This window comes from Astyanax mexicanus, chromosome 2, assembly GCF_023375975.1.
Source record: "Astyanax mexicanus isolate ESR-SI-001 chromosome 2, AstMex3_surface, whole genome shotgun sequence".
Taxonomy (NCBI): domain Eukaryota; kingdom Metazoa; phylum Chordata; class Actinopteri; order Characiformes; family Acestrorhamphidae; genus Astyanax; species Astyanax mexicanus.
The window spans coordinates 5,817,187-5,829,878 of record NC_064409.1 but is presented as its reverse complement, the minus strand read 5'-3'; the positions used below and the strand labels follow the sequence as shown (position 1 = coordinate 5,829,878).

Below are 12,692 nucleotides of genomic sequence, written 5' to 3'. Positions count from 1 at the left end.
TGCTCAAAGTGCATTTTTGCTAACAAGAATACATTGCACTTTGATCTACATGTTCCACACTCTAATTTATTAGCATTGCTCCTGGCTATCATTTATGTGTTTTACAAGTATTCAGAGTGTGAGCAGCTCTAGGCCTAAAGGTCACAGCTAGACTTACAATAATAAAAGTACTGGGATCTGTCATTTACTCCTTTTGAACAAATGGATAAAAACGTATGAGTGGCAGATGTACTTGTGTGTGCATGCATCAGGTCAAAATGCTCCTCTTTAAGAGAATACTCCAATTCAATTCAATTCAATTTTATTTATATAGCGCTTTTTACAACAAAGGTTGTCAAAAAGCCGCTTTACAGGAAAAACAGGTCCACGCCTCTTATGAGCAGCACCACAGAGATGCCAATTTTATGGTGACACAGTGGCAAGGAAAAACTCCCTTTAAGAGGAAGAAACCTTGGAAGGAACCAAGACTCAGTCCGAGGAACCCATCCTACTCGGGTCGACCCGCTCAGTACAAACAAACAACAAACAAATAACAGAACAAAAACAGTACAGAGAGTTAATGTGAACTATGGCTAATATAACAGGTACTAATTTATGAATATAAGAATGCGATGGGCACAAACTATAGAGCTATGGCTAATACAGAAACAGATACTGAGTGTGTTAATGGTAATCAGTGCAGGGCTGCAGAGCCGGAGAACAACACAGCGGGCAGTGGAGAGCCAGGCTGGGAACATCAGGAACAGGGCATCTCCATACATGTAAAAGAGATAGATAGAGAAAACAGAAAGGAAAGGAAGAGAAAAAAAGCAGAAGTTAGAAGGGTTGTGAAATAATTCTGATGAGTAGAAGGACAGGGCTGATTCCTGAAAGCTGGAACCACAGACGGACAGATCCAGGAAGACCGGCCGGCCAGGCGTCTCAGCACATGTGAGAAAGATAGAGAGAGAGAACAGAGAGGGGAGAGAAGAAATAGGGGTTAGAATGGTTTTATAAAACTCTGCTGGAGTGGGATGGGCACTGGTAGCAGCAGCTCAGGACATGGGGAGAGAAAGAGAAAGCAGATGATTAGTACAGGGTTTATATTTGCTGGATAAGCTGTAAGAGGAAGAAAATTGTAATGAGACATTACTCAAAAGCTTGAGCAAATAGAAATGTTTTGAGTCTAGATTTAAAGATTGAGAGTGTGTCTGAGTCCCGTATATTAATAGGGAGGCTATTCCAAAGTTGGGGAGCTTTATAAAAGAACGCTCTTCCTCCTGCATAGTTTTTTCTAATACGCGGGACTAATAACAGGCCAGCGTCTTGGGAGCGGAGTGAACGCGGGGGATTGTAAGGAGTAAGGAGTTCCTGTAGATAATGCGGGGCCAGACCATTGAGGGATTTATACGTCAGGAGAAGTATTTTATAATCTATACGAAATCTAACAGGTAGCCAATGTAGGGATGAAAGAATAGGTGTAATGTGATCGAACTTTCTAGCTCTGGTAAGCACTCTTGCGGCTGCATTCTGAACTAGCTGGAGTTTATGGAGTAATTTATGTGGACTTCCAGCCAACAACGCGTTGCAGTAGTCCAGCCTGGAGGTTATGAATGCATGTACCAGCTTCTCAGCATCTTCGAGAGAGAGTATACTGCGGATTTTAGCTATATTTCTTAAGTGGAAGAATGCAATTTTGACTATGCTACATATGTGAGCATCAAACGAAAGAATTGGGACAAAGATGACCCCAAGGTTTCTCACAGTTTTACCAGGTATAATTAAGTGACAGTCTATGTCTACAGTATTAACATTTATGTTTTTATCAATATTAGGACCTAATAGAAGGACCTCAGTTTTATCAGAATTAAGTAAGAGAAAGTTGTGTGTCATCCAATTTTTAATGTCTTTAATACAGTCTGTTATTTGATTTATACAGAGCTCCTCGTTGGGTTTAGCAGATATGTAAAGTTGCGTGTCATCAGCATAGCAGTGAAAGTTAATACCATGCCTACGGATAATTTTACCCAGTGGTAGCATATAAAGAGTAAAGAGTAATGGACCCAGTATTGATCCTTGAGGGACACCATATTTTACTCTAGACTGATAAGAGCATTCGTTATTTAAGTAAACACACTGGAATCGATCTCTCAGATAAGATCTGAACCAGGTGAGGGCTGATCCTTTAATTCCTATAAGATTTTCTAACCTATCAAGTAGAATAGCGTGATCTATGGTGTCAAAGGCAGCACTTAGATCTAGCAGTACAAGGATGGCATTACTGCCCCTATCAAGAGCTGAAAGTAGTTACTCTAAGTAGAGTTGTTTCAGTACTATGGTTTTGTCTAAATCCAGATTGAAAAACCTCATGCATACTATTACTCTGTAGATACAAGCGCAGCTGGTTAAACACAATTTTTTTCTAGGATTTTGGCTATAAAGGAAAGATTAGAAATTGGTCTATAATTAGCAAGCTCACGGGGGTCCAGATTTGGCTTTTTGATAATGGGCTTAATGACTGCCAATTTAAGAGAATTGGGTACGTAGCTCATGCTAAGGGATGAATTTACTATTTCTAGTAATGATTTTCCCACCTTTGGCAGTGCCTGTTTCAATAATTGTGTGGGTACTGGATCTAATATACATGATGTTGATTTTGATGAGTTAATTACACTAAGTAAATCTTTTTCTGTAACCGGGCTGAAACACTCTAGGTGTGTCTCAGAGCTGGAGCAGCATTCATCGATATCTATAAGTAAATTTTGGGGGTGATACTGAATTTTTTGTCTAATGCTATTAATTTTATCATCAAAGAACTTCATGAAATCATTACTATTAATGTCGACAGGGATAACGGAGCTAGTTTGTTTTTGACTGCCGGTGAGTTTAGCCACAGTAGTGAAAAGGAATCTAGGATTGTCAATATTTTTCCCAATAAGCGATGAAATATACTGGGATTTTGTTTTAATTAGGGCTTTTTTGTAGTCTGTGAGACTATGCTGCCATGCTAGCCGGAAAAATTCTAGTTTTGTGTGTCGCCATTTACGTTCAAAGTTACGAGCGGTTTGTTTTAATGTACGTGTGTGGTCATTATACCACGGTGCTAGCTTTTTATCCCTGATTTGTTTTATTTTTGTCGGCGCTACGCGGTCAAGGTTAGAGCGGAGCACGGTTTGTAGATTTTCTGTTTTGTGCTCGAGATCATGCTCATAGGACGGAAGGGAGATGGTTAAGTCGGGGAGTTTATTTACAAATTCATTAGCAATTGCGGTTGTTATTTTACGCTTGCTGATATAGCGGGGCGGGAGGAGGATATTTTGATTAAAAACTATTTCAAACATAATTAGATAATGATCGGATATTGAGTCATGTTGAGAGCCTTTTTCAGTCTACTTTCAACTTAAAAGTACAGAAAACTGTAGCGGTAACTGAGTTATGCCATGCAAAATTGCAAAATGTTAATAATGTTATCATTTTTTATGGTTCTGTTCGCTGCATTCATAAATGCACCGGCTTTTCTGTGCCACTGTTATACATCCCGTCTGAATCCACATGTTAATGAGCTCATGCATATTAATGACCAGCACTATGCACCTGTTTGGGTGCAAAAATGGACATGCTGTGTTAAAGAAACCCCAGAAAATCAGAATTCAGAATCAGTTATAAGAGAAGCTGCTGATTTAGAATTTAAAAAGACGCTATAAGGCACACCGGATTATCAGGCGCAGTAATTGATACTAGTAAGGATGCCTACATCAGAGTAAGCAAGGGTGTCGCCATGTTTACCTTCTAATGGGGAGTCTGGGAGAAACGTCTAAGAAAACAAAATTGTAATTCTTTAAAAAAATAACAAAATAACATTTTGTTTCAAAGTCAAACGAATGCTGGATTTTAATCTATACAGTTTTCTCAACTAAAAAATGTATTTGGGTCCATAAAGTTCTTCTGTTTATTTACAGTAAGCTTGGATTTCCAATTTTTTGTCTTAGGATGAGTTCTTAGTGAAGCTTCTCCAGCACTAAGGCTGGGTGCAGCAGCATTAGCATTAGCCGCTAACCAATGCATTAGTGGAACATGAGGAACTCTGAGTGTTCCGGTAACCCAGGGCTTTATCAGCTAGCAGTTCATCCTACGTAGCTTGTTTAACATGGTAAACATGCAGACTACAGTCCATTATACTCGCCTATGAATGGTAAAATAAATAGCGCTGAAGTTAGCAACTAATGCTAATGCTAATGATGCTGCACCCAGCCTTAGTGCTGGAGAAACTTCACTAAAAACTCACCCTTGTAATGCTGTATTTCAGTGGAGTTGCTTTACTGCTCCTTAATCTTAACCTGACTGCTAGAATTCATATATAAGTCGCACTGGAGCGACTTTAGCACTTTCTGCAGTTATTATTTCATATCTGTCTGAACCTCAGCTTGTTCTTATACACTTCTTAAACAGTTCACACGCTCTAATATTTAACTGGACTGCTTTTATGGAATAACCTGGTCTATATTCAGTATATTCAGGTAGTCAGCTGACCTCACTCTTTCAGCACATACTGTTGCTGAACCTAAACCTGCAGACCAACTGCAGCAATCAGGTGATTAATGGATCGAACCACACTGACTGATGAAATGATTAGTGTTAAGTTGTTGAAAACTGCTGGACTATTCATTCTACTATTTAAAGAAACAGATTGAAAAAAGAGGAGCGTTTGATGATTTGATGCGATGTGTTGGAGTCTGAGCTCATGCTGTTTTTTTTTTGTATGCCTTATTTTGTTTACATTTCATTAAAGGTTTCCCCGTTATATCATTCACAGGATTTTCTCTCTTTTTTCTGAGTTTTCTCGTTTTCTCTGTCAATGTTTGTTTGTTTGTTTTTGTTTTTTTTGTTTCGATTCGTTGGCTTGTCTGCTGTGTTTTCTGGGTGTTTTCCACGCGGCATGCTGTTCTGAATTATAAAATAGAGATTCTGAAATTTTGTAAGACAATCTTTTGTGTTGTGAAATATTCGTGCTGAAGATTGCTTGTTACTTGTTTTTATTTTTATTTTTTTCACTTCATTTTTTAAATGCTCTCCAGACAGACCTTTTTTTTTGGTACAGAGGAAACGTTGTAACATGGGTTAACCTTCCAAGGAATACGCCTTTCTTAGAATCCAAATCCTTTTGTTCTCTGAAAGATCATTTACGCAAATTAAATAAAATCTTATCCGTGCCACCGGCTCCCGTGTCTTCCCTTTCCTTCCCGTCTTCCCTCCTTTCATGCGTTTCTCATATTCTTGCCCTGCGCGAGACGAGTGGATTGAAACTTTACCATTGCTCCGCTTTTGTTGTAATCAAAGGGATCTGGATTTCATATCAATTATCCGAACGTGGCTAAAACCTAATTTACATGGGTAAAAATCATATTCTCTCTTTCATTCGGTCGCCTCACTCTTCCACACTTCTGCACATCCTAATGAAATCCTTCGTTCAAATAATTACATGAGTAATCCTGCGGGATGGAGTGTAATTTATTCTGGGCTGGCTTTTACTGTGCTATTAAAGACTACTCTCTCCTCGCTTTCGTCTCCTGCATCTTACCTCTGTCCTTCCTGCTCCTTTACGCTCCTTTACACTCCTTTACGCTCCCTTCTCTCGCCTCTTTCTTTTTGTTTTTGTCTGTTCGGCTGTTTTCCCTTTCTCATTTATATCTTTTTTTTTTTTTACTTTTTTACTCTTACTGCCCAAGGTGCCCTTTTGTCAATTTTTTTAAATAAATTTGTAAGTGTATGTGTGAAAGTCATACCTGTTTTGTTCGGGAAACTACCGTATTTCACCCCTCTTTCCCGTCGTCTTCACGTTTCAGTATTTTCCTGTAAATGTCCTGTATTATAATAAATAAAAAAACAGTATTAATAAGGAGACAGGCCACTGACTGCTGTGTGAATGGTGCCGGTTTACGGATAAAGTCACGCCTTTCAGAAGAAACAGCCAATGAGTTGGCTGGTTTTGCAGAGCGTGGAGGAGAGTTAGGCTGCGTCCAGAAACTTTTGCTATTCCTCTTCTCCTACTCCTCCTCTCCTACTTCTTCTCTTCTACCCTGAAAGAAAGTGGAGGAATCAAGGAGAGGAGAGTAGGAGTAGGAATGGAGGGAAGGAGCTGTATTTGGGGAGATGGGACAGCTCATCCCTTTAAGATAGGATTACATTACATTACATTACATTACATTTGGCAGACGCTTTTGTCCAAAGCGACTTACAATAGTCAAGTACAATGTAAAATAAGTTTAAAGGTAAAAACATCTTTGGATAGGGATAAAAGGAGGTCAAAGGGGAATAATAGGATAGAGGAGTGAAGGAGGGGAAGAAGGAAATGAGGTTAGAAGTAGTTAGTGTGTTAGAGGTGTTAAGAGAGTAAGTGCTCTTTGAAGAGCTCTGTCTTCAGGAGTTTCTTAAAGATAGTGAGAGATTCTCCTGATCTGGTAGTGGAAGGTAGTTTGTTCCACCATTGGGGAACTCTGTATGAGAACAGTCTGGATTGCTTTGTGTGAATGTTTGGCAAAGCGAGGCGACGTACTGGGACTGGGGTATTGGCAAAAGGCAAATTCGAAGGCTTCATGCTACTTTACAAGGCCTGATTACGAGACAACATATTTCAGATCTTAACATACTGTCTGAAGCTCTGCTGACAAGAGATAACAAGGGCAAAACAAATAAGGCTGTATAAAAGTTATCCTAATGTACTCCCACTCAGGATGTTGACTACCGATAAACTGAGCCAATCACAACGCTTACTTTAAGCACATGCCGGACACTGCCCAGCCAATCACAGCTTTTGGATAGAGCTCCGCATACAAAAATAAAAATGAGCAATCGATAAATTCCAATTCCAAATTCTAGAGATCATAACTTGGACACGAATATCAAGCTTCAAAGTACAGCCTGATTAACCTGATTAGTATGATGTAGTTTAAAACAATAAACACATATATATTTTGTGCAATGCATGCTTGTGTGAGATTTCCTGTATAGAGTAGAAGTGAATTAATTAATAACTGATATGGTTTAGATAACATAGAAACATAGAGTCATACTGCATCAGCAAAAGGCTTGTTTCCTTTATTCATGACAGAAATGTTAACAAAGTTGATTGTGAATTAAACTTAAAAAAAATGTCTTATAATTGTGTAGATTTGCTCACAGCCTTCTACCAATGCATATGTAGTGGTCGGCGTGAACTGATAAAATTTGAGTAATGATAACTTCTTCATTTTTGCGTGCTCTGTGGGCGTGGATGCAGTGATGTCATTCGAAAATGCTTAAAAGTGTTCCGGAGTAGGATGCTCTCATGTACCCTCCGTTGAAGGCCTCTTCGAGGAGGATTTTAAGCGGCTTCTTTCGTCTCCTACGGTATTTGGACAGGTGGCAAGATGGCATCATGAAATCAGTTTCCGGGTTAAGGAGTAGAGGAGGAGGATCAGTAGGAAAAAGGAGACACTTTTGGGGGTTCTGGACGCAGCCTTAGTGCGAGTGGGGAAGCACCCTTGACCTTCCTGCCCTCGCTGCAAGTTTTAACAGCAGCAGTAGCAGCTGATGTTAAAACACATATGGACATACAGGGATTTTTCTAAAAGAAAGGTATTGGTAGGTATAAAGGCACCTTTCAGAAGCCTCTTCCTTTTTCTCTTTCTCATTTATTCCATTTTTTTTTTTTGGAGTTTTTTACAGCAACTCATTTTATAGGTTCTCTCTCTCCCTCCTGTGCTCATGCAGCACTCTCCGTAAAAAGCACCTGTTTCTGGCTTTCTTTATATCTGCACTCTCTGCTGTCACCTGCTGTCAGCCCCCGCCTCTCGCACACATCCGCACACAAAAAACAAACAGCGTGCATCTCTGCGGCTGCCGTTTCATAGCTTCAGATTTGAACAAAGGCCCAGTTTTCTGCATGCGAGCGGTGTTAAACATCCCAGAGCACGCTGCCTGGCTCTCTGTACCACGCCAGAATCAGGGGCAGATGCTGTGCAGCAATTTTACCGGAGGCCGACGCAGAGAGGAAACACAGAAATGCAGGGAGCAGTCATTACAACTTGCACAGCTAGATTAGTTCTGTTAGATTATAGCGTGCTGCATGTATGAATGAATGATATATGGGTATTGTGACAGATATGGTGGTTTGGAAAGAGTTGAAAAGGATTGGAAATTAGTGTCGTTTCATCATAAATTCAGCATCAACTTACAGTATGCCAGGTTCACACTAAACAACTTTTTGAATCTTTCAGACACGGGGTCACTTATAATGAGTCCAACATGAATAGGCTCATATGAAGCAACTGAGCAAAATCAGAGTTTATAAATGTCTGATCATATTACGGTGCATTTACACTGCTCCGTCGAGTCAACGCACATGGTCGCACTGCCCCCCTCCAACTGGTCGCATGTGGGCGTGACAAAGGCGTTCCCTGCGTCGTCCAATTAAATCGTTCTAATACATTTTAATGATTTTAGACAAGCTATTATTATTTTCTATAAATTAAAAAAATATAAATGTGTATTAATAAATATAAATGTTCGATTGAGCTTTATTACACTGTCTAGTGAGCAGAATATAGACTAACAAAAGCAAACTTATAAAATAAATTATATATTAATATTTTAAAAACCCACTAGAGACCCCAACAATCTCTGCAGCCTTTCTCCTCGCTGTATTACTGTGATCAGAGTCCCTGTAAATCAGCAGGGTTTAATATATGAGGCAGGAAAGCCTGAAACTTCTCTTCCAGGCTTCTCTGGACGCTTGAAAGCAGAACCAAATGTTTTCAGACACTGCGCTGCAGACACGTATCAGGCGAACACCTGCTCTCTGATTGGATAGACTCATCGCGATGGACGGATTCATTTGCATAAAGTTCAGCTCGGCTCAACTTTTCATCGCATCGCATCCCCCGCTCTTTACGCATCGGACCCATGATGCACCGCGCGACTGCGTCTGACGGAGGCGATGCTTCCAGCAGGTTGACATTACATGATTTTGGGCCAGTTTTTCGTTAATCACCGACAAAAACTCAGCTTGGAGGCAAATCGTCACTGACTGATCGCTGACGAGTTGCAGACACCTGGCAAATATTCAACATGTTTAATATCTGACTCAGTCAGCGACTGGGAGTCCGGAGCAGTGACTACATACAGCCAATGGAACCACAGGTACCATTGAAAATGAATGGGATCAGTCGCTGTACGTTGTCGCGACGGAGCAGTGTAAATGCACCGTTAGACTGAAATATGTACTTTTGTCTACAACACAGAACTATGTCAAATGTTTTTATATTACAGACATCATTTCTATAATTTTGAACTCCAGTTATACGCCTTTTAAACATGCTGTATCTCCTGGATCAGCTCGCCAACAAATCAGCTCACAGTAGCAGTAATGCTTTACATAGTAGTGCTTTACAGTGTAAACCTGTTTTCTTTAGATAAACTGAAATATACAGGCAAGCTCTCTTAGTTTTTTAGTAAAATACATTATTCTACTTTCTAAAATTATACAGGAATTATACAGAACAAGTAGTTCATATTTTTTTTTTAATTTAAAGTTTTTAGCTTTTATAGCTCCATTCACCCCCATTTATAGAGGACTCACTCACGAGCTCCCTCTAGAATTTAACAGTCATTATATGATATAACGTGATATATAATATGGTAGGGTGGTTAGATAATGTTCATAAACAGCTCTGGTGTGTTTTGGACCTGTGGTTCCATTGGCTGTATGTAGTCACTGCTCCGGACTCCCAGTCACTGACTGAGCCAGATATTAAACATGTTGAATATTTGCCAGGTGTCTGCAACTCGTCAGCGATCAGTCAGTGACGATTTGCCTCCAAGCTGAGTTTTTGTCGGTGATTAACGGAAAACGGCCAGCGACTGAAAAACTGGCCCAAAATCGTGTAATGTCAACCTGCTGTTTGATGGGGTGTTCCTGGTTTTGTGCGTACATGCCATAGACTCTATACTGTATAAGTATAGACAGGACGTCCCCATTCTTTCACTCTTATCATGGCTTTTTTAAGCCAAAAGATGGCCGAAATGAAAAGCTGCCATGTTGCATGCACTTGCGCAAAAGAAGCAAAGTGAACCAACAGCAGGAGCAGCCAGGTAACAGCCCAAACCCCGCCCACATGTCTAAAAGCCATATCCGCATCGACATCCATCCTTTGAGAAAAATGAACTTCAGCACTGGTTCACAGTGGTGTTTAGTAGGGGTGGGCAATATGGCCCTAAAATAACATCACGATATTTCATGGTATTTTCGCGATTACGATACTCTTGGCGATATAAATTATTGTTGTTTTTTTTTCTTCAAAAAGTAAACTATCCTGCAACAAAATGAACATTTTATTTTATTATTGCATACGATTTGTCACACCCCTACCTGAGATATAAAAAAAAATACAAGAATTTGATCAGATTTGTAACAGAAGTCAATGATCCAGAATGTCATGATGACTTATAATGCACTCCAAATATCTCCATATAACCCGGATTAAAGGAAAATAAATGATACTGGACAGATATAATCTGTCTCTAGTAGATATATAAAAGAAAATGAAAACAGTGTGAAAAGAAAGTAGTACCCTGATGTAATAAGTTGGGGGTGGGAAATATGGCACGATAGTTTTAGAGTATAACAGACATTGCAAGTTGCAAAAGTTGATTTCAGGGAGGTTAAGCCCCTCCGTCATGATCTGCCCGCCCACACTATAAACTGACTGGCTGTCTCACAGACTCTTTGCAGAGAACAGGCCAATCAGGACCCTCTCTGTTTTCTCTCTCTCCTTCCCACACGCGATTAGAGAAAAAAAAGTCTGTCGCCGCGTTTGTGTGCAGGGCACTCTTGGGGCACTCGTTCTGAATTCTGGGAGATTATATGTGACTCGCGGACATCAGGGAGACACTACCAAAATGCGGGAGACTCCCGCAGCTTCAGGGAGACTTGGTTTGTCTGGTATAATATCGTTCACGATATTCAAAAATGTTGGCGATATAATCGCGTACGATATGATATGGCACACCCCTACTGTTTAGTCTACTGTTGCACCTTTCAGAAGTTCTAGATGTAGACGCACTTCCACCGTAATGCAATTTAGATAAAATAAGCTTTGACTCTTTTCTCGCACGCTCTCTCTCATGTTTATGTTCTGATTCATACATCCTCTGAATGCATTTCATGAAAATCCTGTCCTGCGCTGGAAATGATTTTGCGCCGATAAAGAAAGCTTATTTAGACGTCACGGTTAGGCGTAGCATCAGCACTCGAATCTCACAGTCTTAAATAATGTGCTTAACAAAGTTATTAGCGGTGAACTCATCCATCCAAGTTCACAAGTCCACCGTGATCCGCGCACACGCAAAACCATGCCTGCTTCTAATAACCTCTGGGAAGCATTATCAGCTATTCTGAAGAGAAATGTCCTTCAGCAAGGCACAATCACGTCCATCTCGCTCGCCCATTATCATGTAAGATATTATCACCATGACAACGCCTCAGAGCATGGAGAAAGATGACAAGCAGAAAGTTCACACTGCCTTACCCAGAACAAAAGACAAAGAGTTTTCTGGCGCAGGACTGCGTTTTATTAGTAGTGACATGTTATATTAATAGTAGTGACTCGATGGAACGCTGGGCTCTCTTGTGTCTGTTTGTCTGTTGTGTTTAATTGTGATTTTGGGGATTTTTGTTGGGTGTTCTGAAGGTGGGTGGGGGGCATTCCTGGTTAGGGAACAGTACAGATTGCAGATTGCATCTTGGATGGAAGGATTTTGGAAGGTGGCAGATTTCACGCGGGTTGCCAGGTTTAGCCTCACTCACCCACCCACTTTTAACATGGCTCAGGGCGCTGTGGAGTTACTCCGTGGGGAGTCATGCTAAACCAGCCCCGCTCTTTGTTCGGTGATGGCTCTCCTTCTCATGCCAAAAAAGACGAAATCTCCCGATTCTGTCATCAGCAGAGTGTCAGAACAGAGCCTCAGGGTGGGAGGTCCCTGCTGGGTTTTTACCCAATCTGGCACCCGCCTCTCCTTCCTACTCCCTGATTTAACTTGAGCGCAGAACACTGCTTCTTTCAGTCGTCAGCCGTTCACAAAAAGAAGCCATTTTATACAGCAGTCCTCTGCGGACGCGCTGATGCTTCCTTCCAAAATGTGCTCTATTCAGGATGTTCCCTCGCCTCTAGCTGAATCGGTATTACAGTCCGTCACCTTGCTGTCTAAATCGGGTGTAAATGGAGTTTTATGGGATTAAACTGCAGAACAGCAGGCTGCTTTTAAGTCAAGCGGTGGGCCCTCGGCTAACGGGAAAACACGCCGCAGATGTTTCTTTTTCTGAGATGCACAGTTAAAAGTATGCTGAGTGAGGCTTGCAGAAATTAAACAACTGTTTCTTTAGAATAATGTTCGCTCTTAATTGTGTTTTGCAGCAGTTGGGGCTGCCGGTTGTGCCTGTTTAACATCTGGCTCCAGGGTGCAGATAAAATGACAAACCAAATGAGGGCAGGAGAGCCAGTCAGCCATTGTTCTGTGGATCATACTACAGGGCAAGCAGCTCAGGTTCTCTCTCTTTGTGGCAGAAGTTCGGTTATTTTTCCTCACTGTTTCTCATCCTTGAGTTCAAGTTTCAAGTTTCATCTACAAGTGCAATAAAAAATTAAATTTCTTCAGAACTAACATGGTGCAGCATGTAA

The 12,692-nt window shown here is 40.7% G+C and overlaps 1 protein-coding gene across 1 annotated transcript in view; it reads right to left on the bottom strand.

Moving 5' to 3' along the window:
• Window positions 1–12,692, bottom strand: part of sult4a1 (sulfotransferase family 4A, member 1) — a 282,375-nt gene that overhangs the window by 207,424 nt on the left and 62,259 nt on the right. The gene's annotated exons all lie outside the window — the stretch shown is intronic.